Source organism: Aquarana catesbeiana, linkage group LG03 (assembly GCF_042186555.1).
Source record: "Aquarana catesbeiana isolate 2022-GZ linkage group LG03, ASM4218655v1, whole genome shotgun sequence".
NCBI lineage: Eukaryota > Metazoa > Chordata > Amphibia > Anura > Ranidae > Aquarana > Aquarana catesbeiana.
Window position 1 is genome coordinate 170,131,592 of NC_133326.1, and position 27,110 is coordinate 170,158,701.

The window sequence follows — 27,110 nt, forward strand, 5'->3', positions numbered from 1 at the left end:
GCAGATCCCACCAGGACAGACGTGGCATTGTGGATGTGGGCTGTCCACAGACAACTCACACCACTCTTTCTGTTCATACAAGCTGAGCCTGCACAGCCCTCTCCTCCTCCCCCCCCCCCTTAGTTGAGTGGAGACAAGCAAAGAAATCTGGAACATGCTGTTCTGTTCTCTGTGCTTTGTCTGTAACAGACACAGCATAGGACAGAGAACTGATTGTGCTTAAAAAAGGGGGCTTGCACAACTTTGTTAGCATATCCCTGTATGTTCTTCCTATGCTTGTGTTTCCTCCCACACTCTGAAGGTATGCTGGTAGGATAATTGTCCTCTGGCCTGTGTATATATGCATGTAAGGTAAAGGCTTTAGATCGAAAGCTCCTTGAGATCAGGGACTAATGTGAATGTACAATATGTAAAGTGCTGCATAAAGTTGCCATTGCTATAGAAATACTTGTGTTAAATAAAATGTCTGGGGAAAAATGCAGATGGGCAATGGTTGACTTCTTAAAAGAACACCTTCTCTTTTACATGCTTTTCACACACTGGACCCCTGGATCATATTTGCCGATGTTTCTCCAAAGCATAATGTGAAGGTGATAGCAGGCCTTTGGTCAGAACCTGGGTTCACACCAGACCAGGAAGGAAACTGCCACTTCCACCCACTGCCACCCAATCAACTATGGCCAGGGTCATGTGGTCATATTAGGTCAATGATCTCACTAGCATCCCTGTCCCTTTGTGTACACGCAGCTGTGGGGTGGGGAATTTCCAGTCAGAGTTGATTGGGTGGCAGAGGGCAGGAGTGTTCGCTTCCTTCCAGGTTCCAACCAAACCCAAGTTTGGACCAAACACATGCTCACCTCTAATGATAGATTATTAAAGTGTTACTAAACCCAGGACCCTGCATTCACAATATCTGGTCTCCCACAGTATACAGAACATGGAAATGCAATTATTTTAGTAAATATAAACTGCAGTATATACCAGTCTTGTGACTTCTATCAGTGTCTGGCTGAGCACTAATTAAAGCTTGTAGGAGGAGTTTTCATTCTCCTCTGACTGTCCTATGAGGCCGCATGAACCCTGACCCTCTGTCTGGACAGTGCTGATCACAAGAACCCTCTTAGAAAAAAAAACTCTCTAGCAATAAACACCAAACTGAGCATACGCAGAGTGACTCCAAATTCTCTGTGCTATCTGGAGATGGATTGGGGAATGTGGAAGAAGGGGAGGATCAGAAAAGACAGGATCAACCAACCTTTTTACACACTGCGCAGGATTAACCCCTTAGGTGCCCCAGCGAGTATAACAAGCATGCTTTACTGCATGTACAGACTGATTTTACTGTGGTGGGTTTAGTAACACTTTAAATATTCTTATATTTCTAAGACATAAGTACACCCCTCATTATATCAGACTTAGGCCTCATGTACACCGATGCTGGTAAACGGATGTTTAGGAGCAGTTGGGCATTTTTTTCAGCTGCACCTGAACTCTCCTCTATGTTATCTTATCAGTACATGTACACAGGTTCCTTTATAGTAATTTCTAAGCAGTTGAGTTTAGAGGCCTTTTTTGGAAAGCAAAAAAATTAGTTCAGACGCTGAGTTTAGAGGCATTTCAAGTGCCAAACGCTTATAAGCGCAGTAACTCACATTTAGCCGCGTTTTGTTTACAGGCGTTTTTCATTTTTGGCAATTTTGGAAAAAAACGCAAACATGGCAAACTTAAAAATGATAGCAAATGATGAAAAACCACAAAAAAAATATTTAAAAAGCTTGTAATTGCTTGCAATGCTTCATAGACCATTTATATACCCCTAATGAGCCCATGATCCAATCCAATACACCACTAGCATGGCTGTTAGCCAGAGTAGAATTGGAATTTGACCTATATGTTGTTAGATTTGAACCAAATGATCCCACCATTGAGCTTGACCCCTGACTTGATCAAACATAGTTGCATGAAATGTATTATCTGGCTTTTTTAATTTCCTAACATATCATATGCTCATTATAGGATCCATAGTAAAAGCACCAAAATTGAGGTAGATACAAGTACACTGCTGCTCTCTCAGCTGTTGCTACTCACTCTGGTCTTACAGAACAACATTTGATATAGGTGCGTCACGGAATATGTAGGGTGGCACAGTTATATGAAGTCAATACTCTGAAATCTTTTGCTGAGCTGAGGCGAGAATATGGTATTCCAAATAAAACATTCTACACCTACCTCCAGATCAGGCACGCACTTGATAGTCAATTTAGTAATACCCCATTAGAGTGGTGCAACGCACCACTCCTCAATAAAATTACTAGAGCAAACACCACTAAGGGTCTGATAGGAATGACATATGATCAAGTCTCGGAGAGGCTGCTGGCTCAGCATAAGGCTCTGGGTGTCAGGGAAAGGTGGGTGGAGGATGTGGGGGAGATTACTGATAGCCAGTGGAAAGGAATCTTAAGGGATGGGCCGCTGGTATCCGTCTCCCCGTCGCAGCAGGCATCAAACCTCTTCCTGATATACAGAGTCTCCTATACCCCTAAGAGACTATTTAGGTTCGGCCGTAGACCGGATGACAAATGCCCTAGATGTCTGGAGACAGGAGATCTAATACACACGGTGTGGAGATGCCCAAAACTGGCGAGATACTGGTCAGGGATAATTAGGACCATAGAAATTAGGTTTAATATCAAACTGAACCAGGAGGCCAGGGTTTGCATCCTTGGCCTGACAGGGGAGAACATGGGGGGTAACAATAAAAAAATCGCCATAGCGAGGTGTCTTTACCAAGCTAGGAAACTAATAGCACAATCCTGGCTCTCCACCTCGCCTCCAACCATGGAAGATTGGCTTAGCACAGTGGACAAGCTAGTGTGGACAGAAAAGACAGTTTACACCAGGAGGAGTAACTATAAAAAATTTATAAAGATATGGAGTCTCTGGCTGCACTGGCTGGGCATAGACCCCTGACCAGGACTCGACTTGAAAAGGGCTTAAGGTATTGGGTTATCCGGTGGCATAGGGGGTTAGCAAAGGAGTAGGGGGGAGAAGAGGCCCAATTAGGGATGCGGCAATAGCATAGTATCCTGGTTACGTACCCTTTTTCTAAGATTTATTACTCGGGGAGGGTGGGGTGGGGGTTGTGCCGGGAGGGCGGGGTGGGGGGGAGGGGTTTTAAACAGCATAGGGTTGGTTCCAGTCCCTAACGTTTTGATTATTGCTGAATGTCAAGTATTTTTGTATTACTGGATCCAATAATGTTTGTAACTTGATATGTAAACACATGCTTTTTCTTAGAAGGGAAAATTAATAAAGAGTAATAAAGATAAAGCATTGCTGTTAGCCAGAGTAGAATTGGAATTTGACCTATATGTTGTTAGATTTGAACCAGATGATCCCACCATTGAGCTTGACCCCTGACTTGATCAAACATAGTTGCATGAAATGTATTATCTGGCTTTTTTAATTTCCTAACATATCATATGCTCATTATAGGATCCATAGTAAAAGCACCAAAATTGAGGTAGATACAAGTACACTGCTGCTCTCTCAGCTGTTGCTACTCACTCTGGTCTTACAGAACGGCTGAAATACCGTATTTATCGGTGTATAACACGCGCCGGCGTATAACACGCACCCCAAGTTTAGGAGGGAAGTTTAAGGAAAAAAACTTACATTTGAAGTGTGTATCTGCAGCCTTGCCCAGTGTCCATCTGCAGCCTTGCCCAGCCTTGCCCAGTGTCTAGCCTTGCCCAGTGTCCATCTGCAGCCTTGCCCAGTGTCCAGCCTTGCCCAGTGTTCATCTGCAGCCTTGCCCAGTGTCCAGCCTTGCCCAGTGTTCATCCGCAGCCCCGCCCAAAATTGCAGCATTAATGTTTAATGACTGCGCCGCTGAGATTTTTTAAATTATTGCACCGCTCGTCTCGCAGTCCCGCCCATTGGCCTGGCTCCTATGATGGACACATCACCAGTCCAATGGCGGGGCTAGGAGGCGGGACTGCGAGCGGAGCCTAGCCGAGCCCTGTACACAGTACACTTGGCTCGGTCTTTTTCGGTGATGCTTGCTCCTCTTCCACTCAGACAGCAGGGAGGCGGGATGGCGTCACTAAGAGCGCAGCCGAGAAGAGCCGAGCCGAGTATACAGTACACTCAGTTCGGCTCGGTCTTTTTCAGCGACGCTCGTTCCTCTCCCACTCAGACAGCAGGGAGGCGGGACGGCGTCACTACGAGTGCAGCCGTGAAGAGCTGAGCCGAGTGTACTGTGTACTCAGCTCGGCTCTTCTCTGTCTTTTTTGGCGGCGGCGGCTTTTCCCCTCACAAACAGTGGGGATCGGCGTATAAAACGGACCCACGATTTTCCCCTGATTTTAAGGGGAAAAAAGTGCGTGTTATGCGCCGATAAATACGGTAGTTAAATAATACTGTTTTTTGTGCTTTGGGAGGGTCTTATGTTATCTTAAATAAACGCTCAACGATTAGGCCTAAATCGTTCAGGAGAGGTTATAAAAACGTCCCGTGTACATAAAGAGATGCGTAAATTGGCGGCGCTATATAAGTACCTAAAATAATAATAATAATTAAGCTTAAGGGCTCGTTCACACAATACCCGTTTGGTGGGCGGATCCGCAAACGCTTTCACATGTGTTTGTTGTATGTTTGCAGTGCATTTGTGTTGTGTTTTTTTACATTATTTAATTGCCACTAATGTGCATTTGTGGTTCATTCACATGCATTCTGGTGTGAAAATATGCAGCATGATATACTTTTTTAAAAACACATGAAAGCACTTCAATGGTGTAGAATAGATTAGGCCCAATGAAATAATTTTTTTTTCTTGTAGGCCATTCATACTGTGTTTAAAAACACATTTGACTGCAGATGGTGTAATTCTAGCATCAAAGAATTTGTCCTTTTTATATGGGCTGCACAGGTGGAGGTGAATTAGCTTACCTAATAGCGTTCCTGAGTTTAGGATGTACAGAACCTTGAGAAAAAGGCTGAGGATTGCAGAATGAAAATAGGTCAGTGCTAGGATTAGTCAGATTCCAGACACAGACTGTTACTTCAGGTAAATTATCTCCTATGGGAATTAGTAACAGCTAAGAAAATGTAACCAAAAAGAAACTGACACATATTCGTTTAGAGAATTATCTGAAAAAGCACATGACATATTGCGCTAGGAGAGTACCAATTAGTTTGCTTTATCTTTGAAAAGACTGAATTATTTATATTGTCACCCAATGATACAAAATAGTAAATAGGCCCCACTTACTTGCTAGTCTTTAGTTTAATTTGTAACAAACATAAATTATGTATAGCGTTATGGAAATGTAAAACCTAAGAACTCATTTCCTAACCAAGGAGCATTTTGTCACTCAGAGGAACACTTTCTTTCTTTCTTTCTTTCGGAGATGAATTTTATAATGAGCTGCGCACAGAAATTTTTTGCACCGTCTACCCTATCTGTACACAATAAATGAACTCCTGTTAAAATTCCAAGCAGAGTCTGCAGGCAGCTGGACTTATTGGAGTACAATTTCATTCTTTAGACCCTTAGGCATCCCCTGCATGGGGTATACTACCTAAGTCAGTACATATAAATCTTAGGAAAATAACTGGCCTAATTAGTTAATGGCTCCGCTAATGTGCCGGATGAACTAAACCACTAAAATCTACACGCACATATCAATTTGTTCCTTTTGAAATGGAATAATTTAGGAAATGAATAATAACCAAAATAGCCTGTGTAGAGGACCTTGTGGGCACTAGAAATACAAAAATGGGACTTCCATTTGGTTCATTTACTGTATATACAGCCACACCTACCCTAATATTTTATAGAACAAGTACTTTGGATTTGAGATTATTTACATAACTAAGTACTACATGTACTTAACGGAAGTATATGAAATACATTGGAACCTTGGATTACGAGCAGAATTCGTTCCAGAAGAATGCTTGTAATCCAAAGCACTCGTAAATCAAAGCGAGTTTCCCCATAGGAGTCGATGGAAACTCAGATAATTTGTTCCACAGTGACTGCTATTGTATGCAGTACCACATGTGGCCAGAGGTGGGGGGTGCCGGAGACACTTGGAAACACTTGAAGCCGCTCGAATGCACTTGGAGAGGCTCGGAGACACTTGGGAATGGAGTGTTTCCGAGTGTTTTCCGAGTGTCACCGATCGGCCGGCACCCCCGCACCTCTGGTCAAATGTGGTACTGCACGCCCCAGAGGCTTGTATCCTGCTAAAGGATGGTATAGCAAAGAGGAGGGCTGGGATGCTTGTGGATCGCAGTGACGTAGGATGTCACCGGAAGCGTTGTAATGTTGTTTCTGAGCCTGCGCACTGCCGATGTGAAGGGAAGGCGTGCTCCTTTGTCAAACTCTTGCTTCTCGAGCTTGACAAAGGAGCCCTCCTTCCCTTCACATCGGCAGTGCACAGGCTCAGAAACTAAGTTGCAACACTTTCGGTGACGTCATACGCCGATGTGTTCCACAAGCGTCCCAGCCCTCCTCTTTGCTATACCATCCTCTACAGAGTACACAGAAGCCGGTCGATGGTTTCCCATGGGTTATGAGTGACACTGCCTTGGACCAGCAAGCCAGGAGCCTTTAGAGGACACCTTCCCCATGTTGATTTCATGTAACCTCAATGTGAGTGTTTTTATTCATTTGTACTATAAAGTTTACAGTTCATACTTAGAAGGCGCCTCTCTTCCTGTCTTTGCCTTGTGCCATTCTGTCTCTCTGCCTAATGATCGTTAGGTTCCTGGAGGACATTGGGTACTGTGCACCTGCCAAACGGCTTCCACTATATGTAATCACAGTGGAAGTGAGGCGGCGGTGGCGCATATGCGCGCCCCCTACCCAGGAGAGTCGAATCACATATATATAATTGATCTGGCGCACAGGTACAGCCCTGTAGCAGTAGAACTGCTATAGGGCAAACCTTAAGTGGTTAAAGGGGCTGTAAACCCTATTTTTTTTTTTAAATAACAAGCATATCATACTTACCTCCACTGTGCAGTTCATTTTGCACAGTGTGGCCTGGATCATCGTCTTCTGGGGTCCCCTAACAGCGCTCGCTGCTCCTCACCACGTTGGTAAACCCCCTAGGAGAAGTGCTCTCCCTGGGGGTTACTGTGTGGGCGCACTCCCGAGTCCAGCATTTGCTTCCATAGACACAGAATGCCGGACTCGGCCCCGCCCCCGGCGCCCGGATCATTGGATTTAATTAAGAGCAGCAGGAGCCAATGGCTGTGCTGCTATCAACCTATCCAATCAAGAGCCAAGAACCCCGGCCAGAGAGGTAGAGCACGTCTCCGGTGTGGGATCAAATGGGCTCAGGTGAGTAAAACGGGGGGGTTGTTCAGTGACACAAGTTTTTTCACCTTAATGCATAAGGTTGCTGACCTAACAGATGCATTAAGGTGAAAAACACAAGGATTTACAACCCCTTTAAGGCTACATGCTGAAACGAGTAAGCCCTGTATTACTCCTTATGTATTATACTGTATATAGCCAATGGCTATGATTAAGGCTACACGCCGGAACGAGTAAGCCCTGTATTATTTTTTTACTACAGCTGGATTAATAAACTCGACCGAGCTGCCAGCTTTCTTTCACCTGTATAAATGCATTGTTGTCTATGAAAATTTTTATGTTTGAGTGCAGTAAATTACGTGCATAAACTTGTTTATGCATCTATATGTGTGTACACACGTATATATTGCATCACTGGCAATGAAGAAGTATTTTATGCTTGTATACGCTTAATTGCATTTCCTTTTCCTGTTCCTTTGAGGGCCCTGTTGCACCTAAAACAGCATAAGTACCCTGTGTCCATGACAATACTAGAACTTTATTGGGGTCATTGGTAGCAAACATACAGTAGTAGGCTATGTGTTCCATTCTGTTATTGAATGTCTCTACCTTTTTATTTAGTTTCAGTGCAAACCAGAGGTCTCAGCTTGTCTTCTGTTGTAAGCATCCTATAAATAATGGTCACCCGGCCATTTTTGTAGTATGACCCAGTGTCCAGAATTGTAATCATTACCCATATTACAGGCTTCTCTTTATATAAATTTCATAGAGATGCTGTACGGAGAGGCATAGCTAATACAACGAAGCCTGCTAGGAGAATATAAAACAAATTATGTAGAGATTTCTACTTGTCATAAATGTGACATTTGCAATGTGTAAACACTGACATCATTCACTTTGTGTCTTCCGCTGATAGATGTGTGGCCAAGGCAATGTTCTTATCTCAAAAGGAACACATGCTTCAGCTTACAATACAATCTGCATCAATACTTTGAATGGCTGCGTAACACTGAACTTTCACAATCACAGAATTGTGTTAATTGATGTCCATGTGATGTTGTACAAATCTATACTACTTAAATATAATAAAGTGCTAAAATAAAACAATGGCTGTGGTAATTTTTGTAATTCTATACAATATACTGGTTATAAATGAACTAATGACATAGAATCATGATGTACAGTATATCACCCCTATATAGCTTTTTTACCTGCCGAAGGATTTTTTTCATTCATAAAATTTGCACAGCCCTATCACACAGCACTACAATCTAGGGACATTACTTTTTTCTACTGCAGTTAGGTAAGACAGATCAGTCTTGTCCCTCCTCCAGCCTGTGACTGGACAGTGAAGGAGAAGCAGCAGACTGACGCGCTCATCTCTCTGTCACCCTGCTCTTTCCTCGCTGTCAGCATGTCCCTTGTTAGCACATGAGTACAGCAGGACAACTGATTGATTCTTGTGCAGCCCTTCCCAGTCTGACCTCTGCTGTATTTGAAATTTCAAAAGAATGATATCAGGTCAAATTTAAAGAGAAGTTTAGGGTTGCAAAAAACAAACATACGTGCTCACCTCTAATCTGCAGCATCAGTGTGCTGTCCCCTGTCGGCTTTAAGACCGAGAACTGACCAATCACACGACTGCTAATTGCTCAGTTCTCAGTCTGCTCAGAGTGGAGAGCCATGACTGTCAGTCATCACTCTCTGCTCTGCCCCTCCAGTGCTCACTAGAGCCCTGGGCTGAGAAGGGGGCGGGCACAGCTGGCTCAAACTCTCAGCTGTGCACTGAGAGGTGAAGCCAGTTGTCAGGCAGCTGGGTGGATCCCGTCAGCTGATAGCGGGCCTTAGCCCTCTTTCGGCTAAATCTTGGTCACAGGAGAACAATAGTAAATGTATGGCCAAAAAAACTTTTGCAATCTTTCTCTTTAAAAGTATCCACACTATTAAAGAGGGAGCATTTCAAATGCAGTTGGATGTCAAATCTTGTGAATTTTGCTTGCAAAAATGTTAGGTGCAGTGCCGGGAAAAGGTCGTCTAGAGTCCATGGTGAACATGCCAAATTGCGCCAACTCCAGATGTATGAGCATTATGTGTCAGCAAGAAATCCCCTCCCCCCCAAAACAAATCAAGCACTAATCTGCATGCTTACCTCCTAAGCATACATTTCCCACCTGGCAGCACAATTTCCCCCCAAAAGAAATATCCCCCTCAGGGGAGCACAAATTCACCTCCCACAATCCTCCATCCTAGCACAATGCCCCCCCCCCACCCCCCTCATAGCTCAAATACCCCCTAAACATCCCTGCTAACACATTTCCCCCCTCTCCCCAAAAAATTACCCTCCTAGCACATATCCCCCCCCCCCAAATTACCTTTTCTAGCAAAAAAAAAAAAAAAAACCCAAACCCCCCTCCTAGCACACTCCCTCTTCCCCCATCCCTCCTACACAATTATCCCTCCCCCCAAATCACCACTCCTAGCACACCTCCCTAAATTTGCGCTCTTAGAACAATTCTTACATCCTGCCCACCAACCCCCCCCATCTCCTTATGGTGCCCCCCCATCTCACATGATACCACATTATCCACAGTACCACAGCAGCCGTCCCTCCTGCCCACCCCTTGTGGAGACCCTGTTAGGAGTATGGGTGTATTTTGTAACCAAAGCAACAGTTTTAATATTGTGTGATGGTGTGTGAAAAAAGCACCTATATGTCTATTTGCTCACTTGTGCTACAACTTCAATTGCTTATTCTGTAATGTAGTGTAACCTCATACCTATCACAGAACTTAGAAGCTGTGCTAGGACTTGTAGTTCTACAGAAACTGGAAACGTGTCACTGATGTTTAGGGGGACTTGTACTTGCCCACATATAGGAGAATTAATAACTTAAAAATCGTGAAATATTAATAATAGAATATTATTATTATTATTATTATTATTATTATTATGATTATTAATAATCATAATAATCATTGACGTTTCATATGCATATGGCTTATTATTATGATTATTATTATTATGATGATTAATAATCATCATAAAAATAATAATAATAATAAAAGTTACATATGCATATGGCTTATTATTATGATTATTAATAATCATAATAATATTAATAATAATAATAATAATTGAAGTTACATATGCTTATGGCTTATAAACCCAATGGAACTGCATTTTCTGTTACACTTGTGTGTGTTCACCTTATGTACTGGGACACAAAATATCTCTCTTCTGAAACAAGGCGCCTCATGTATACAACACACAGCTCCATTATGATTATATAATTAGCATGTAGCATGTGAACAATGGCCAAGAGTTAATGATAGACTCTGCAGCCACAGCTTCAGGATGATCATAATTCAGTGCTAATTGCACAACTCAATTCCCTAATGTTCTTAAGCAATGATAAAACGTAGAGATGACTGTCCTATGTGTCACCAGGGATGCTCCACTGCATCCTGCTCCTGTGGCTTCACACACACTCTTGTTTTATTTGCTCTATGGGACTAAGAACAAGCTGTTCATTTTCATTGCAGTCGTGCACATTCCCTGGTACATCAACACACATGCACATCTCATAGTATGGGCACCGACGAGTTTAACCTCCTTGACACAGTAATAAAAACCTGAGAGAGGAAGACAGAATGAGAGAGCATGTGGAACAAAGAGCACCGTTCACTGGAGACAAGAAACAATGAACAAGTGCAATGGTCTCAGCCTCATCATGTTATAGATGGGGATATTCCTGATCCACAATGACCTCATTACTGGCAGTGCAGCCAAGCCAGATTTGGTGTCACGTACTTCAACCGAGGCAACGCTGATGCCTTTTCAGTAAAGTTCATCCATTTGCATTATTATTTTTTATTAACATTGATCGTTTGTTTTAGATGCATAGTAATGACTGCATATGTTGACTGTAACAAAAACATTACTAAATAAGATCTCCACACAAAACTGAAATTTCCTTAAAGTGTTACTAAACCCTGCATTCACTATATCTGGTCTCCCACGGTACACAGAGCATGGAAATGCAATTATTTTAGTAAATATAAACTGCTAAATACCTTTTCTCATCCGCAGTATATAGCAGTCTTGTGATGTCTATCAGTGTCTGGTTAAAGCTTGTAGGAGTTCTCCCATGATTGTCCTATGAGGCTGCAGGACCCTTGACCCTCTGGACAATGTTGATTGACCCTGTGCTGATCACAAGCACTCTCCCAAGAAAAAAAAATCTCTAGCAATACACACCAAACTGACCATGTGCAGAGTGACTCCAAAGGCTCTGTCTTATCAGGAGATGGATTGAGGTCAGTGGAAGAAGGGGAAGAACAGAGAAGACATGATCAAAGAACCTTTTTACACAATGCAGAGGATTAACCCCTTAGGTTCCACAGTGAGTATAACAAGCATGCTCTACTGCATATACTGACTGGTTTTACTGCTGTGGGTTCAGTAACACTTTAAGGCTAGTAGGTAGCATGCTGTTTATATAGACATAAGTACATAAGTACAACAGCCATTCTCAAATTTTATACCATTGACTAGTATTTCTGGCACTAGTCAGTGATGTTTATTACTTATAATGTAAAATAGTGTATTCACACCTGAGCCAGTGTCATGGGCAGCAATGCAAAAGTTACCTGTTAATGCAAAGCAAATAAAGATTAAAGCAGCAGATCTCTCAATCTGCTCCAAGCTTGGAAACTTACAGAATTACCTAACAATGGACAATGCAGACAATCAGTGGGGCCATCTTTTTTTTTTTTTTTTAAATATGGAACGCTTCACGAATTTGCGTGTCATCCTTGCGCAGGGGCCATGCTAATCTTCTCTGTATCGTTCCAATTTTAGTATATGTGCTGCCGAAGCAAGCACAGTGGGGCCATCTTTTTAAATGGTAACCTTGACGTGTCTATATATAGGAGCTGCTATATCAGTTCTCTGCAGATATGCAAGTAAACCCCCATAAAGGGACAAGACCGCAATTAAAAGAGTCATGCAGTAAATGTGATTGTATCTTAGTACTGTAAAACTAAATCCATGATAGTGGGAGATATATGAGAAAACCATTTTTAAAAGCAAGGTATGAAGAACTTGAGTGGGAGGTTGGCATGCTGTCTGTGCAGACGTAGGTGCAACGACTATCCTCATATAGTATATGTGGATTAGTAATTTTGCCACTAGGTGGCGATGTTTAATGCTTGTATAATACAAAGTTCTTACTTGTGGTAACTTCCTGTCTCTGTGCGCCTGTGGTTTTCCAATAAAGCAAGTGGGGCTCAGCCAAATGTCCTTAACTGGTAAGAGTAAAATCTGCAGCAGCTTTCTAACACTAGTGAGGAGCTTGACTGTTGATTTTTGGTGCAAACCTTCCAGCTCTGAGAGTCCTAATGTATATCCCTTATTCTAACACTCCCTGCAGTAAAATATAAATAAAAACTTGTAACAAAAAAAGAAAATAATTCATATACTGAATACTATAGGTATAGGTGCTACCTACACATGCACATGAATATCATTATCGGAATATAGTATTTTTCATGATAGTAGTCCTTTAAAATGTACCTTAGAAGACAGCTGCGAAATGGTATACTTCAACCAAGCACCATCTCTAAAAATATAGGACTTGTTCACATTTCCTTCCTTGCTATTATTTATCTTTAGCAGAAGATCAGGGAGCTCCATGTTTGTGCTCAGTGAATTAGATGTTCGAGTCCCTGAACCATAAATGATTGCTATTCCAATGGATAATTGAGGCCCCTTCTGGCTGGCTTTCATATGACAAATAATCAGTAATTGCAGGTACAGACATATAAATTGAATTGCTGTCTATAATTTAATAAAACATCAAAATGTACTGCAACAAAGCACTTTAAAATGAGACATATATAATGATATAGAATTTTTAAAAATAAATTAGCATGTAAAAAAGTGCATGATTTCATTTATAACATGATCACATCCTGTAAACTTAATTTTATTTCTTGGTATTTTGTATTTACCCAGCTCACACACACAGGGGTTCTTCAGAAAAAAAAAATATTCTTTTGTACTTAACATGAATATAAATAATTAAAAATAAATACATATTTCAGATTCTAGCTATACTATTGTCAGACCATAAAAAAGGTTAGGTTGGTTGTAAAGTGGGATAGAAATGCATTTATACGAAACTGTGGACCTATCACTAAAATTCACTTCCTTCCAGTCAATCAATATGACATGGGACCAACAAATGTGAATGATCATTTGTGAATATCTTCTCTTTATTTGGGCTCTCGAAAGACTGAGATTTATTGTGACTGGGAAAGTGCCAAAAGTGCAACTATAGTGCATCATCATGGTCTACACCAGCGTTTCTCAACCTGTGCTTAGCAGGTTCTGTTGCTTGGTTCAATGGGTATTTTTAGCTGGCCAAATTCACTTCATAACTGGATTTAGCAGATGAAGAACTGTAAAGCATATCTGTGAGAGTAAATTGAATCTATTTAAATGGTTAGTATACCTTTTTAGAAAAAAATGAAAGGTGAACTAATACCGTACACCCTCCCCTGCCCCCTGGTCTCTCCTGTACTTTCCTCCGTCGGTGATGAGCTGTCAGCGCCAATGCAGCCGGTGCAGCGGTTCGGGAATTTATAATCCCAGCTGTTCTCCCTCTTTATTCTTCAGCAATTCCAGGAGGAATCAGAGCAATTCTGATTGGTCAGCACTGGCACAAAGCATTCCCCTGACCAGTCAAGCAAGCTACAGAAAGAAGAAGGAGAAGAAGTAGAAGAGCAGGAAGTGCACCAGCTGCATGGACACTGATAGCTTATCACCCACAGAGGTAAGTACAATGGGGACTGGGGAGTGGTTGTAGGGTGTTAAGGTGATCATAGAAGGATTGAAATTTGTCTAGTTCAGCAGGGACTAGCAGAATTTCGATCCATGTGAGGCCACTGCTGATCTATCGATTGATTTATGCTGAACAGACCTATTGGAAAAAAGGTGCTTGACCAGCGGCTGCAGCCAATGGCTGCAACCACTGATCTGTGTTTTCAGACAGAGGGGAAGTCTCCATGCTGTCAAAATAAAAAAGCGCAGCGGGGAGGAGTCAGTTCAGTTTTTTTTGTTCAGCTCACCGGCTGAACGAAAAAACAGAACCACGAATGGCCAGTTTTAATCTACCTTTTCATTTTTTCTGAAATGGTGAACCTAAGGGAGTGCAACGGAAAAACATTTTGACACAAATAGAGGGTAAAGACAACCCTTTTCATCCCTGGAGCTTGTAGGCAAACAATGTATGGTTCCCAGAGTAACACCCCTACTTTTTTTTTTTAAACATATCTGCATAGCTGCTCTAAAGTGGATGTAAACATCAGTCATAAAAAATGAACAAAGCACATATATCTGTAGTGTTTACTTATCTCTCTCCAAAGCTTTAAGTGTTGTTTCTCTCTGGAGCTTCATTCCTCTATTATCAGCATGTCTCACTTCTGAGAAGTTTTCCCGACACATGAGATACATTTGTGATGAGGAAAGGAGCTCAGCACAGCTTGTCTATTCCCAAATTCCCAACACAGCTGTATCTTTCCTTCACTCCTGTTTGCTGTGTTTAGGGGGGGGGTGCCTTTCCTCCAATCAGCTATGACACAGTGCAACTGCAGCTCTCATACTGATGAATGGAGAAGGATTTTAACACGATGCCCTTGAAGGGAAAAGGAGACTACAGATAAACAAGTAAAACCTATGTAGAAGGATTTGTTTAATTTATGTGGATCACCTGAGACCAGTCACTTCACTGGGTATATGGGAAGATTTACAACCACTTTAAAGCAAATGGATGCAAATGCAGTACATACTTGGACTAGGCTGCTGGAAGTTTATATTCAATAAAGGTAGCCAATCATATTGACTTTTTATTTTATTTTTATTTTCATAATTGAACATGACCTGGTCCAACCTCTACATGGATCTTTACCTTCTATCCAGGCGACTCTAATGCCTGCCTTGTGCAGACTTTGGACCCAAGATCCAATAGCTAGGGTATATTGATTGATCTAAGACAGGTACTTGCAAGAACCTCCTGGAGGCTGTACTTCAACGCTATGGCTACCTTAGGCACTTTTTTGGATTGGTTATGTTCACTTCAAGTGCAAATTAATAAGCCGTCACAAGCACGGTATAGGGGACAGACATAAATAACATGCTTCATATGTATATTCCATATGCGTAACCATCCATAACACTAGTCCAGCTTATCCAAACCCCTTCCTCTAAATTGCTTCAACAAACCTGCCCATGGGATATTTCCTCTAAAAATGATGGAAAGGATCTGAAAATGAGTTTTATTTGCTACTACCTCTGCTTAAAGAATACATGACTGCCTCATAAATATAGTACTTTGGTAGATTTAGAACTTTTCCAGGAAAGACATTGCCACAACCATGGTGTTAAACTGCTATCTGTATGAATGGAATAATGTAATACAATAGGCTGAATAATATGTATGTGAAATGGATCTTGAAGTATGTAACATTTATCTACACTTCCTATAATGCATCTGACAGGAGACATCTTCGGTTGCCTTTATATTTATATTAGAAGGGTCCCAGAATTCTCCGTAGAATGCATTTTCTCTTTTTCAACAAATAAATTGCATGCTGCAGCAGTTTGGATAAATCACTCTTCATGTGCTTGCTAAACTACACAGGGCTTTCATGTCAGCAGGTCCTATTTTCTATTGTGTTGGAAAGGAGTGATACAAAGATAATATGACGTGCAAAGTTTGGAGACAATAGACAGCTGGGTATATGTCACTAAAAGCTATTGAGCACCCGAATAGCAATTTTTCTCCTATTGTGTGCTACACAGAATGCCTTGTGCGTTAGTCTGGAAATTGCACAGAGTCAGACTTCCTGTTTTACTTAGTGAGAAGTTTGTAGCAGATAAGCCAGAACACAGCTATATTGCTCACCATAGGAAGCTTCTATTCTCTATTCTCACTGTAGAAAGACAGCTTGTTCCATGCTATGTATGTGTGGCTGTAAAGGGGTTGGGGGTTTTAAGTCCCCACATCACTTACACCCCCACCTAACTTACACCTCCACATTCTTAGATGAAGTTTTACCCACTAAGAGACTCACTCACATTTTAATCTAAGAGCCCTTTCACACTGCCAGCTCCTGGGGTAAAGCGCGCTTTAACGTTGCTTTTGCAGCACTTTTCGGGCGCTAGCAGGGCACTTTTAACCCCTGCTAGCGGCCGAATAAAGAGTTAAAAGTGCCCGCAAAGCACCGCTGCTGAGCCGCTCTGCAGGTGCTTTGGTGGCGCTGCCCATTGATTTCAATGGATAGGGGCGCCTTATGCGCAGTGTATACACTGTGCCTAAAGCCCCTCAAAGAACCTGCTGGCAGGACTTTTTTTTACGTCCCGCCAGCGCAGCGCCCCAGTGTGAAAGCACTCAGGCTTACACACTGGGATTGCAAATGAGGCTTTTTCAGGCGCTTTACAGGCACTATTTTTAGAAATAGCCTCCAGTGTGAAAGGGGTCTAAATGTATGCCTGTGTATCTTGCACAACACATAATAATTTGTCCCATAGTTCATAATAAATAGTATTTTTTGCAGCCATGTCTTATACATTTTGTAATGTGCAAAATATAAAAGAATACAGCGCTGTCAGAAAAAGTATAATATGACATACATAAATTGATCTGATGCATAAACTTTAGGTTGAATAATAAGCTGCGGTCACAAAAATGCGAGATACCCACAATGTAAATGTTGAAGAATATAAGAAACCGCGCTACATGAACTTAAATAATAGAAGGTAAATGCACATCAAACTAATAAGTCCATCAAGAGAAAATGATGTCGATAATTGTCCAACAGCAGATCACCATGGGATACAGATCTTCATCCCCAGCAATAGTGACATCACACTCAGTTCACCATGGAAAGTAGTGTTAGAGATAGGACAGTCCTCCACCTTTAAAACAACTGCCTCTTACCAGCTCCCTTGATCTCTGGTCAGGAGATCAAATGCGCCTTTTGGCTTATAACCCAGCCACAGTCTCAGATAGGGATGGGTGAAAGGTCAAATCAGCTCCTCCTATTGTCCTAAAAGCCCATACACAACTTGTCCAATGGCCTGCCACTAGGACAAGACAAAGAAAGGATAATGCTGATTGTGGATGTTTCAAACATAGCAAAGTCCAACTCTGACAGCCATGAGCTGTCTCGTTTGGGCAGGAAAAAAAATAGTCTGCAGATTAAACAAAAAAATAGACTATCCGTTATTTGAAAGAAAAATAATTGTTAGAAAGAGCAGTCCTCCAAGGATATGTCCTACCCTTGTCAATTCCAACTGCCAAATGAACCTCCAGCCTGTTTACAGGTTATAGAGATGGGAGAGATGTGATACTTAGGATAATTTGTTGTATTTGTTTTAAGCTTAATCCCGGGAACAAAAACTTTAATTTACATGTATCTCTCAATCTTTACAAAGGTATATAAATCCACTTTGTGTGCACCAAATACCTTAACTACTTCAATACCAGGCACTTAGACACCTTCCTGCCCAGGCCAATTTTCAGCTTTCAGCGCTGTTGCAATTTGAATGACAACTGCGCGGTCATACCACACTGTACCCAAACAAATCATCATTTTGTTCCCACAAATAGAGCTTTCTTTTGGTGGTATTTGATCACCTCTGCGGTTTTTATTTTTTGTGTAACAAATAAAAAAAGACCGAAAATTTTGAAAAAAAACAAGTTTTTCTTTGTTTCTGTTAAAATTTTTTGTAAATAAGTACGTTTTCTTCTTCAATGACGGGCACTGATATGGCTGCACTGACAGGCACTGATACAACGGCACTGATGGGCACCAATGAGGTGGCACTGATGAGGTGGCACTGATGGGCACTGATAGATGGCACTGATGGGCACTGATAGGTGGCACTGGTATGTGGCACTGATGGGCACTCATAGGTGGCACCGATGGGCACTCATAGGCGGCACTGATGGGCACTCGTAGGTGGCATTGATTGGTACTTATGGGTGGCACTGATGGGTACTTATGGGTGGCACTGATAGGTGGTACTGATGGGCACTGATAGGTGGGCACTGATGGGTACAGATGGGCACTGACAGGTGGCACCGATGGGCACTGACAGGTGACACTGATGACACTGATTGGTGGCACTGAATAAACTGATTGGTGGCATTGCTGGGCAGACCTGAAACATGTTGGTGCCAATCAGTGCCCATTTGTGGGCACTGATTGGCACAGATTGGGCACATTGGGCACATGTGGATAGCCATGGGGTACATACCTGGCCATCCACATGGTGCCCCTTCCCTGGTGGTCCAAGTGGAGATCCCTGGTGGTCCAGTGTGGTGATCTGAGGGGGGGCTGGGCTGATAAACAATCAGCGCAGACCCCCCCTGTCAGGAAAACCGCCGATCGGCTCTCCTCTACTCGCGTCTGTCAGACGCGAGTGAGGAAAAGCTGATCAACGGCTCTTCCTATTGACATCGTGATCAGCCTCTTTACCAAGATCGGTGGAGCAGTGTGTCAGGCTGACACACCGCTCCACCGATCGCCACGATGCGTGCCCCCTCGGCTGCGCGGCGGCAAGTTATCCTGCTGGACGTCATATGACGCCCAATCAGGATAACTGAACCACTTCCCGGATGTCAATCTGCTATAGGGCGGGCGGGAAGTGGTTAAAAACCCAAAATGACCTCATCACTGGGTTGCACATAGCAAAGCTGTAGGTAGATGTATGCCAAAAGAATGTGTGCATGACGTTTTATTCCTGGGTACCACTAACAGTCCTCCTACTACACGCTGCCTGCAGAAAGCTATGGAAGGCAGATATCGAGACCAGTTAATCTGTACAAGGGCAGGGAGCAGCACTGACCAGTCTGTATTACAGGAAATTCCTGCACAATTAAAAAGGCAGAAGTTGTTTTATGCTGGATTACTGCACACATCCGGAAGAAATACACAAAGGGCACCAAGATTTACCTAAGAATTCACATGGATTCTGTGTTTAAACAATCGTTGTTTAGCCCAGATTTCAGCGGTTTTGCCCACAGTAGGTGGTGCTGTAGTTGCTGGGTACTGTACGTCCTGTGAGAGGCCAGATTCACTGCACTGATCCTGTTTCTCCCCTTCTTACCACTGCCTGTCCCTATCTGATGATGAACAGACCTATCATGAAGTGAACACCAACAATGGCAGGAGAATAACTGACTGGCGCTGACCCATATCAGTGTCAGTTAGTAAGGCATAACATGTACATTTGGTATACTATAGAAACATGTTTCTAAACTATAATTTTTAGTTTTTGCTATAAAAAAATATCCCCAAATGAGAAAACAAAAACAAATTTCTTCCTCAGTTTAGGCCGATATATATTCTTCTACATATTTTTGGTAAAAAAACGCAATATGCATATATTGATTGGGTTGCGCAAAAGTTGTAGCATCTACAAAATAGGGTATAGATTTATGGCATTTTTATTGTTTTTTATTTTTTTACTAGTAATGGCGGTGAACAGCTTTTTTTATCGGGACTGCGACATTGTGGTGGACAGATCGGCCACTTTTGATAACATTTTGGGACCATTGACATTTATACAGTGATCAGTGCTATAAAAATTCACTGATTACTGTGTATATGTCACTGGTAGGGAAGGGGTTAACAATAGGGGGCGATCAAGGGGTTAAATGTATTCCCTCAGTGTGTTTCTTACTGTGGGGGGATGTGACTTACTAGAGGAGAAGCAAGATCGTTGTTTCTAGCTTGTAGAAACAGACAATCTGTCTCTCCTGACAGAACGAGCATTTGTAAGTTTACACACACAAATGCCGGTTCTGTCTCTCATGCCCACGATCGCGCATGGCTGGCAATCATCGCGGCCGGCGCCCACGCACATCGGCTCCCCTGCCATGCAGCAGGCGCGCGCCTCCCCCTGGTCTAGCTGTTTAAAGGGCCGACATACAGCTACGCCGATTTGCGGGAGAGAGCCAACCTGCCGCAGTAGAATGACGGCGGCTGGTCGGCTAGTGCTTAAAGCATAACTAAACCCTCCAATCCTTTTCAGCCAAGGAGCCTGCCATCTTAGCCTCTATTTGATCTGAAACTGCCATGGTGCTGCACATGTGATCAGTTATTCCATGGGTTGACAGTTTGGTTGACAACACAAGCAAATGTGACAGTTATCATTCCTGTCATTTTTTTAAAATTGTTAAATTTATGGGTTCAATTCTGTTCGTAAGTTTTTTTCTAGCACCTATACTGTATACTGACATTTATGTCCTCTCTATGTTTAGGTCAATAAACACATAGGGACACATTTGCTAGGAAGGAGAACTGGAGAATCTAGATTGAACTGAACAAGGAAAATGGATGATAGCAGTCTGGATGTTTAATACTGAGTAATACTAAATGTATTATTTATGACTTGGGCAATTTAACAAATATGTTTATCTCCTATAGAAAATCCTTTCTCGGGCCCTGATTAAGAAAGTTAGTATCATTAATTTTACTGAAAATTTGTGTTAATAATAATTATCTTGGTTTGTGAACCAGAGGGATAGAAAACAGGCCAAGGCCAGTTCAATTATGAATTTTATGCATGTTGTCCTTGTTTATATTGCCTTTTCATGAATAATTTCCCAACAGATCCCAAAAAGATTACCAGATGAATACCATGACAGCTTACGCTTGTCAATTCACTGCAAGTTTAGCTTTGCTGGATTATATGGAGAAATAATTACTAAGGTTATTAAAATCTGCTCTATTTTATGTGCCAAGGACAACCAATTCTACACAGGGCCAGTGTGTTCTCTCAGTGCGTGTAATTATCACAGCCATGTGAAACACTCAGAGGAGTTATTAAAGATTAGATCTTTTTAAGTGTGTCATAATTATATAATGCACAGTACAAGGGCATTGCAAGTGACCCAGCCTTATAGCCTAATGATACATCCCCAGCCTTTAAAACTTCCATAATTATTTAAAACAATTTACAAGGGTAATGAAGGCAAAGCATTTATGATGCAATAGAATTATTAAAACAGACATAACTTACACTGAGTTTGGGATCTTTCAATACTGTGTGTACTTATCCAAAAACATTGCACATTAGCTGAATATCATGTGTAACAGTTATTGCAAAGCTGGTATAGCTATAAAGTACAGCAGATATTGTGTATGGCTAATGTGGGCTTGCAACTGTACCAATGCTAAATCCAGGGCTGCTCAGCCTACCTGACAGACCCCCACCCCCCTTACAAAATTATTAAAATTAAATTTTTGGTAAAAATACACTAAAATCATTATTAGCAGACACAAACACAACATAGCTTACACAATTCCTGCTAAATCTAAAAGATAAAACTGTATTGATTTAATAAAAAGTTCAGTGTTGTACATTATGAATCAGGGTTTTTATTTTTTTGTGGCTGGACCTGGAGCTGTGTGCAGCCAGCCTATGATATGCTATGGGGACCCAACAGCTGTATGAACACAGCCGTAGGTCCTAATTTGATAGGCATGTGGGTGCAGGTGTGTGGCCCTGAACACAGACAGTGTGCATTTGGGGCCACTTAAACCAGCACACCTTTATAGTCCCCATAGAGAAACAGGTGGCTCCAGCTGCATGAACTAACCGTTCATTCATGCTGTATGGACCAGAACCGTGTGAATGAGCCCTTAATTTTTTAAATTTTTTTTAAAATTTTTTAAATTTTACAATGTTTTAATTAAGTTTTACTTTTTTAAATTTTGTTTTTACAATTTTTAAAAAAAAATTTCTTCCACAACGCTGTTGTGGAGTCTTGGGTAAAATATAGCGGTCTAAACAAACCCCTAATGTCAGAGAAAGGAATTGAGGACTTAGATCTCCAATCCTTTCTATGCAGCCTCAGCTTCACTGCAGCTCTGTACAGAGGCTCCTGTTCATTCATAAACTGAAGCATAGTAAACACGGTTTAGCAGCCGATGGGAGGGAGAGGAAGGAAGTCAACAGTGGGAAGAGGATGAGGACAGAAGAGGATTTGTGTGATGGGTGGAGGCATTTACTGGAACTGATGCCCTGTAGTAGCCCCCTGAAGCAGCTGAAAGCCAGCAGGAAGGAGAAGCTGGCAGCGCTGCAGGGGGAACAGGGGCACACAAGAGGCCCAGGCAGCAGGGGAAATCGGATTGTGGATGGGAGGGGGTGATCGTTGCAGCAAGTAGGGAATTACTGGAACCGATCATCCTTTGTGGCTCTCCCTGCAGCAGATGATAGCCGGCTTCTCCTCCTCTCCCTCTCTCCCTCCCATCAGATTTCAACTGTTGCAGGGAGAGCCACACAGGATGAAGGTACTTTGGGGATGGTAAACTCTTTTCCTGGAATGCTCCGACAGTGCAGCCCTCCTCGGATAGGGGAATCCAATAAACAACTGTAAAAGAGTACACATGAGGGCACAAATACCCAGTGCATTACCACACAATGTATTAATACAATAGGCAGAAAGTCAAATTTTTATCCAAATCCAAATTCGTGTGCATGGGACCCACCCCGTACTTCAGAGCTATGTCCGACAAGTAATACCATCCTTCTATATCTGGGTACACTACCACTCCACCCCACAAATGGGAGGCATGTCTCAGCATTAGACCTTATCAGTTGCCCTGACTACATCTGACCCAATACAGGGGGAATGCTAGGTGTTACCCTCTTTAGCTAAATCCTAGTTCCCTTTATTTTCATTTGGTAAAGCTGTACACAACACACTTCCTGTTCCTTTGTATCTATGCTCACTTCTCTATGGTATCTACAGAAAGAGCCATTGTTGTCACACAGGTAGCCCCAGTCAGCTACTGTAGTTGACTGAGCTCCCTGTAGCTTCATAGTACTTATATATCACTACCCAGAGTCCACACCATCATTTTCAAAGCCTGAAGAAGGGAGAGTGGTATAACCCCCAAAACATGTTGGATTTTGCACTTAATATTTGTTTGGGATAAAATCCTACTCTTTAAACTCTAAAATTCCAGTGTGTCACTTCAATTCTTAGACTCAAATATTGCCTGGTTGTCAGATGTCTGCCTTTATTCATCTGCATTATTCAACTACATTACATAGTGGATCAATCTGTCTACAAAAGACAGATAACATTGTTTATGCTGTATTTTCAATTCACAGGAAGTAGCAAGGACTCTACATTCCTGGCAGGATTAACAGGTAATAACTGTAATTGGTAAAAATGTTTTAGCCTGAACAAAGAAGGCTAATGCAACCACCACATTTAAGGCCTGGTAAGCTGCGATATATTATATTTATGTTTTTGGGTTTAAATCAGCCTTTTTCAACCAGGGTGCCTTCAGGTGTCTATAGGGGTGCCTTGGCAAAATGTCTAAAAATTGCCCAAACATTGTACAGAGCCAAACTGGTGGATCAAGGCTACCATTTAGTTACACAAAGCCACAGGTTTTCGTTGTGCACCATTACAACCTTGCAGCCACCGGCATCCAACCGCAACAACCAATTACGTCATCAGTTGATAAGGAGGACATCGGGCACCAGCACAGCATCCTTGTTTGCCCCTCCCCTGCCCCTCTCCATCAGCACATTAGATGAGTAAGGGAGAAAAACTGAGAAAGAAAAGGAACATTGGAATATTAGTCAGTACTGGTGTGCTTGCTTTAGAAAAGTAAATCACCTCTAACTTTGGGTGTCCTACGTGTGTGGATGTTGCTATGCTTTCTAAAAATAGTAGTTTAGTTTTTTACATTTTAGATTGGGGTGCCTCAAGATTGTGCATAATTTTAAAGGGTGCCTTGACTGAAAAAATGTTGAGAAACACTGCTTTAAATAATATAAATAAGGGTGGTTATCTTACAATTTTTATGATTGTGCCTTAAAATAGTGGAATCTTTAGCTCTGGGTATTTTGAAGAACTGTAACTGACATGATGAACCTTTGAGAATTATCAGTTCAGTGGGTGTAGTGGTGTAATTCTGGAAGTATGGGTCTATAGACATAGAAATATAGATCTAGTAATGCTAGTTACACTGCGCTACACTTCACTAAGCCGTTATATAAGAAAACATCCTTGAAGAGTGGCTCTGAGAATGCTGAAAACACATCCTCTTTGTATGAGGTCAAGTGATAATGTAGGGCAAACAGCAATGACCAAGTCATACAGGACAGAAGATGGAGTACTTCTATAGAAAAACATTCAGTAGGCTTCTGATGGATGGAGACTTGATGAACTGCTGCTGTCCAAAAGTGAGTGCAACATCTATGTAAGTGGGGATTAATATTCCCTTGGTGAAGATAAATTCTTTTTTAAATGTTCTTATATATGGCCTTTTGGTTGTGTTAGGAAAGGTTCCAATATTTGAAGAATGATCCTCTTATGGGAGTTTTATAGAAAATAAGTCAAGCACGGTTTCTATGTGGGTCAAGAAGGTGTCCATGTTGAGATTATACTGTAAATCTTTGTTATACCATTAGCCCTTCCAAATTATCTGAAAGAATAAATAATGCCTAGGAAAATGTACAATGGCCAAATTATTTTAATTATGCTATAAAGTGATGCATCTACAGATTGGAATTGTTATTATCTAGAGCAGAGGTAGGCAACCCCCTCAACTCAACTCTCTCCCCATCAGCATAGCAGCACAGGGAAGTGTCAGTGAGGCACCAATGCATTCCAGTTTCAGAATTCCCCACGCTGCACTAAGGGGGAGGCACTGTGCCCCCACACATTGTAAAAGATGGGAAACAAATTGTTTGGTTCTCCAACGTTGCTGTAGCTGCGATCGTCAGCTTTTGTGATGGGGAAGGGATTGGGTGCAGTTCTGCTAGGGGGGGGGGGGGTCCCTGTCTCCAGGAGGAGGAAGACTGTCATTGGCCACTGCTAAAGCTAATCACAGTCCTGTTAGCCCCGTCCACCATCTGGAGGAAGATGACTCGCTTAGTTGCCACTACCAATCTCAGAAAGAAGGGATTTTACTGTGATTGAGAAAACCACAATCAGGAGACAGTTTGTGGAATTACTGTTGAGCTTCTGGGAACTTTGTTGAAATTATTCCTGAACCTTTGTGTCACTTATTACTGAACTCCTGCATTCTGTGTCCCTTTAAGCCACAGCCAGTATTCAGTGCAATGAAAATCACACCCAACCACTTTTTCTCTGCTGCGGGGGCCCAACTTATGATCCTGCATACAGGCCCACTGCTTTCAGAAAATGCCCATGGCCCAAGCTCATCATTGTGCATCCATTCCATGTGCTTGTGACATCACATACATCACATACAAGACCGTGGGCTGAATGCGAGAGGTGGATCAGCAGAATGAGTGTGCCAGGACAGGTAGATGTGTCTCATCTCTGCTTCCTTTCACCACTCTACATATCATAGATGAGAAGAGGGTACAGCGGTGGGGAAAATAAGCATGAGGGGTTCAGAGGTGGAACAGAAGAGCAGGAGGGTACAGCGGTGGGGCAGATGTGCATGGAGGTACAGTGGAGGAAGAGATGAGAAGGGGGTTCAGTAGTTGGACAGAAGAGCAGGGGGGTACAGTGTTGGGCCAGATGAGCATGCGGGTTCAGTGTTGGGGCAGAAAAGCAAGGAGGTAGAGCAGTGGGGCAGATGTGAAAGGAGGTGTATTGGTGGGGCAGATGAGCAGGGGGTTACAGTGGTGGGACAGAAAAGCAGGGGATACAGTGATGGGGCAGATGAGAAAGGGTGGGAAAAATGAGCAGGAGGGGTTCAGTGTTGGGGTAGAGGAGAAAGGAGGTACATTGGTGGGACAGATGAGCAGGGGGTTACAGCGGTGGGGCAGAGGAGCAGGGGGGTAGAGAGGTGGGGCAGATGTGCAGAGGGGTGCAGAGGAGAAGAAAGGTACATCGGTGGAACACATGTGCAGGAGGTACAATCGTGGGGCAGATGAGAAAGGGGGTTACAGTGGTGGGGCAGATGAGCAGATAAGTACAGTGTTAGGACAGATGAGAAGATGGTTCAGTGGTGGAGCAGATGTGCATGGAGGTACAGTGGTGGGGCAGATGAGAACGGGGAAATATTGGTGGGGCAGATGAACAGGGGGTTACAGTGGTGCTGCAGATGTACAGGGTGGTACAGTGGTGGGGCAGATGTACAGGGGGTTACAGTGATGGGACAGATGAGCAGGGGGGTACAGAGGTGGGGCAGATGTGCAGGGTAGTACAGTGGTAGCACAGATGTGCAGGGGGTTTAAGTGGTGGGGCAGATGTGCAGGGGGTTACAGTGGTGGGGCAGATGTGTAGGAAGCTACAGTGGTGGGGCAAATGAGAAAGTGGGTACATTGGTGGGGCAGATGAGAAAGGGGGTACATTGGTGGGACAGATGAGCAGGGTGGTACAGTGGTGGGGCAGATGTACAGGGGGTTACAGTGGTGGGGGAGATGAGCAGGGGGGTACAGGGGTGGTGCAGATGAGCAGAGGGTACTGTGAGGGGGCAGATGTACAGTGGTGGGGCAGATGTACAGGGGTTACAGTGGTGGGGCAGATGTGCAGGGGGTTACAGTGGTGGGGCAGATGTGCAGGGGGTTACAGTGGTGAAACAGATTTGCAAGGGGGGCAGTGATCTGAGGTGTGAAGGTGCAGGAATTGGAGCTGATCTGAAGTGTGGAGTTGTAGGAATTGGAGCTGATCTGAGGCGTGAGAGTGCAGGATGTTAATTTCTCACTATTACTAAAGTAGTTTACAGCATTTACTTTATAAAAAATCCTTTTCATGATTAAAAGTGTGAAG

The 27,110-nt window shown here is 42.7% G+C and overlaps 1 protein-coding gene and 1 non-coding gene across 2 annotated transcripts in view; both read right to left on the minus strand.

Annotated features, from left to right (window-relative positions):
- FRMD4A (FERM domain containing 4A) overlaps positions 1 to 27,110 on the minus strand; it is a 566,280-nt gene that overhangs the window by 484,976 nt on the left and 54,194 nt on the right. The gene's annotated exons all lie outside the window — the stretch shown is intronic.
- LOC141135727 (U6 spliceosomal RNA) lies at positions 12,105 to 12,211 on the minus strand. The gene has a single exon (XR_012243586.1). It is a non-coding gene; the product is annotated as a U6 spliceosomal RNA (small nuclear RNA).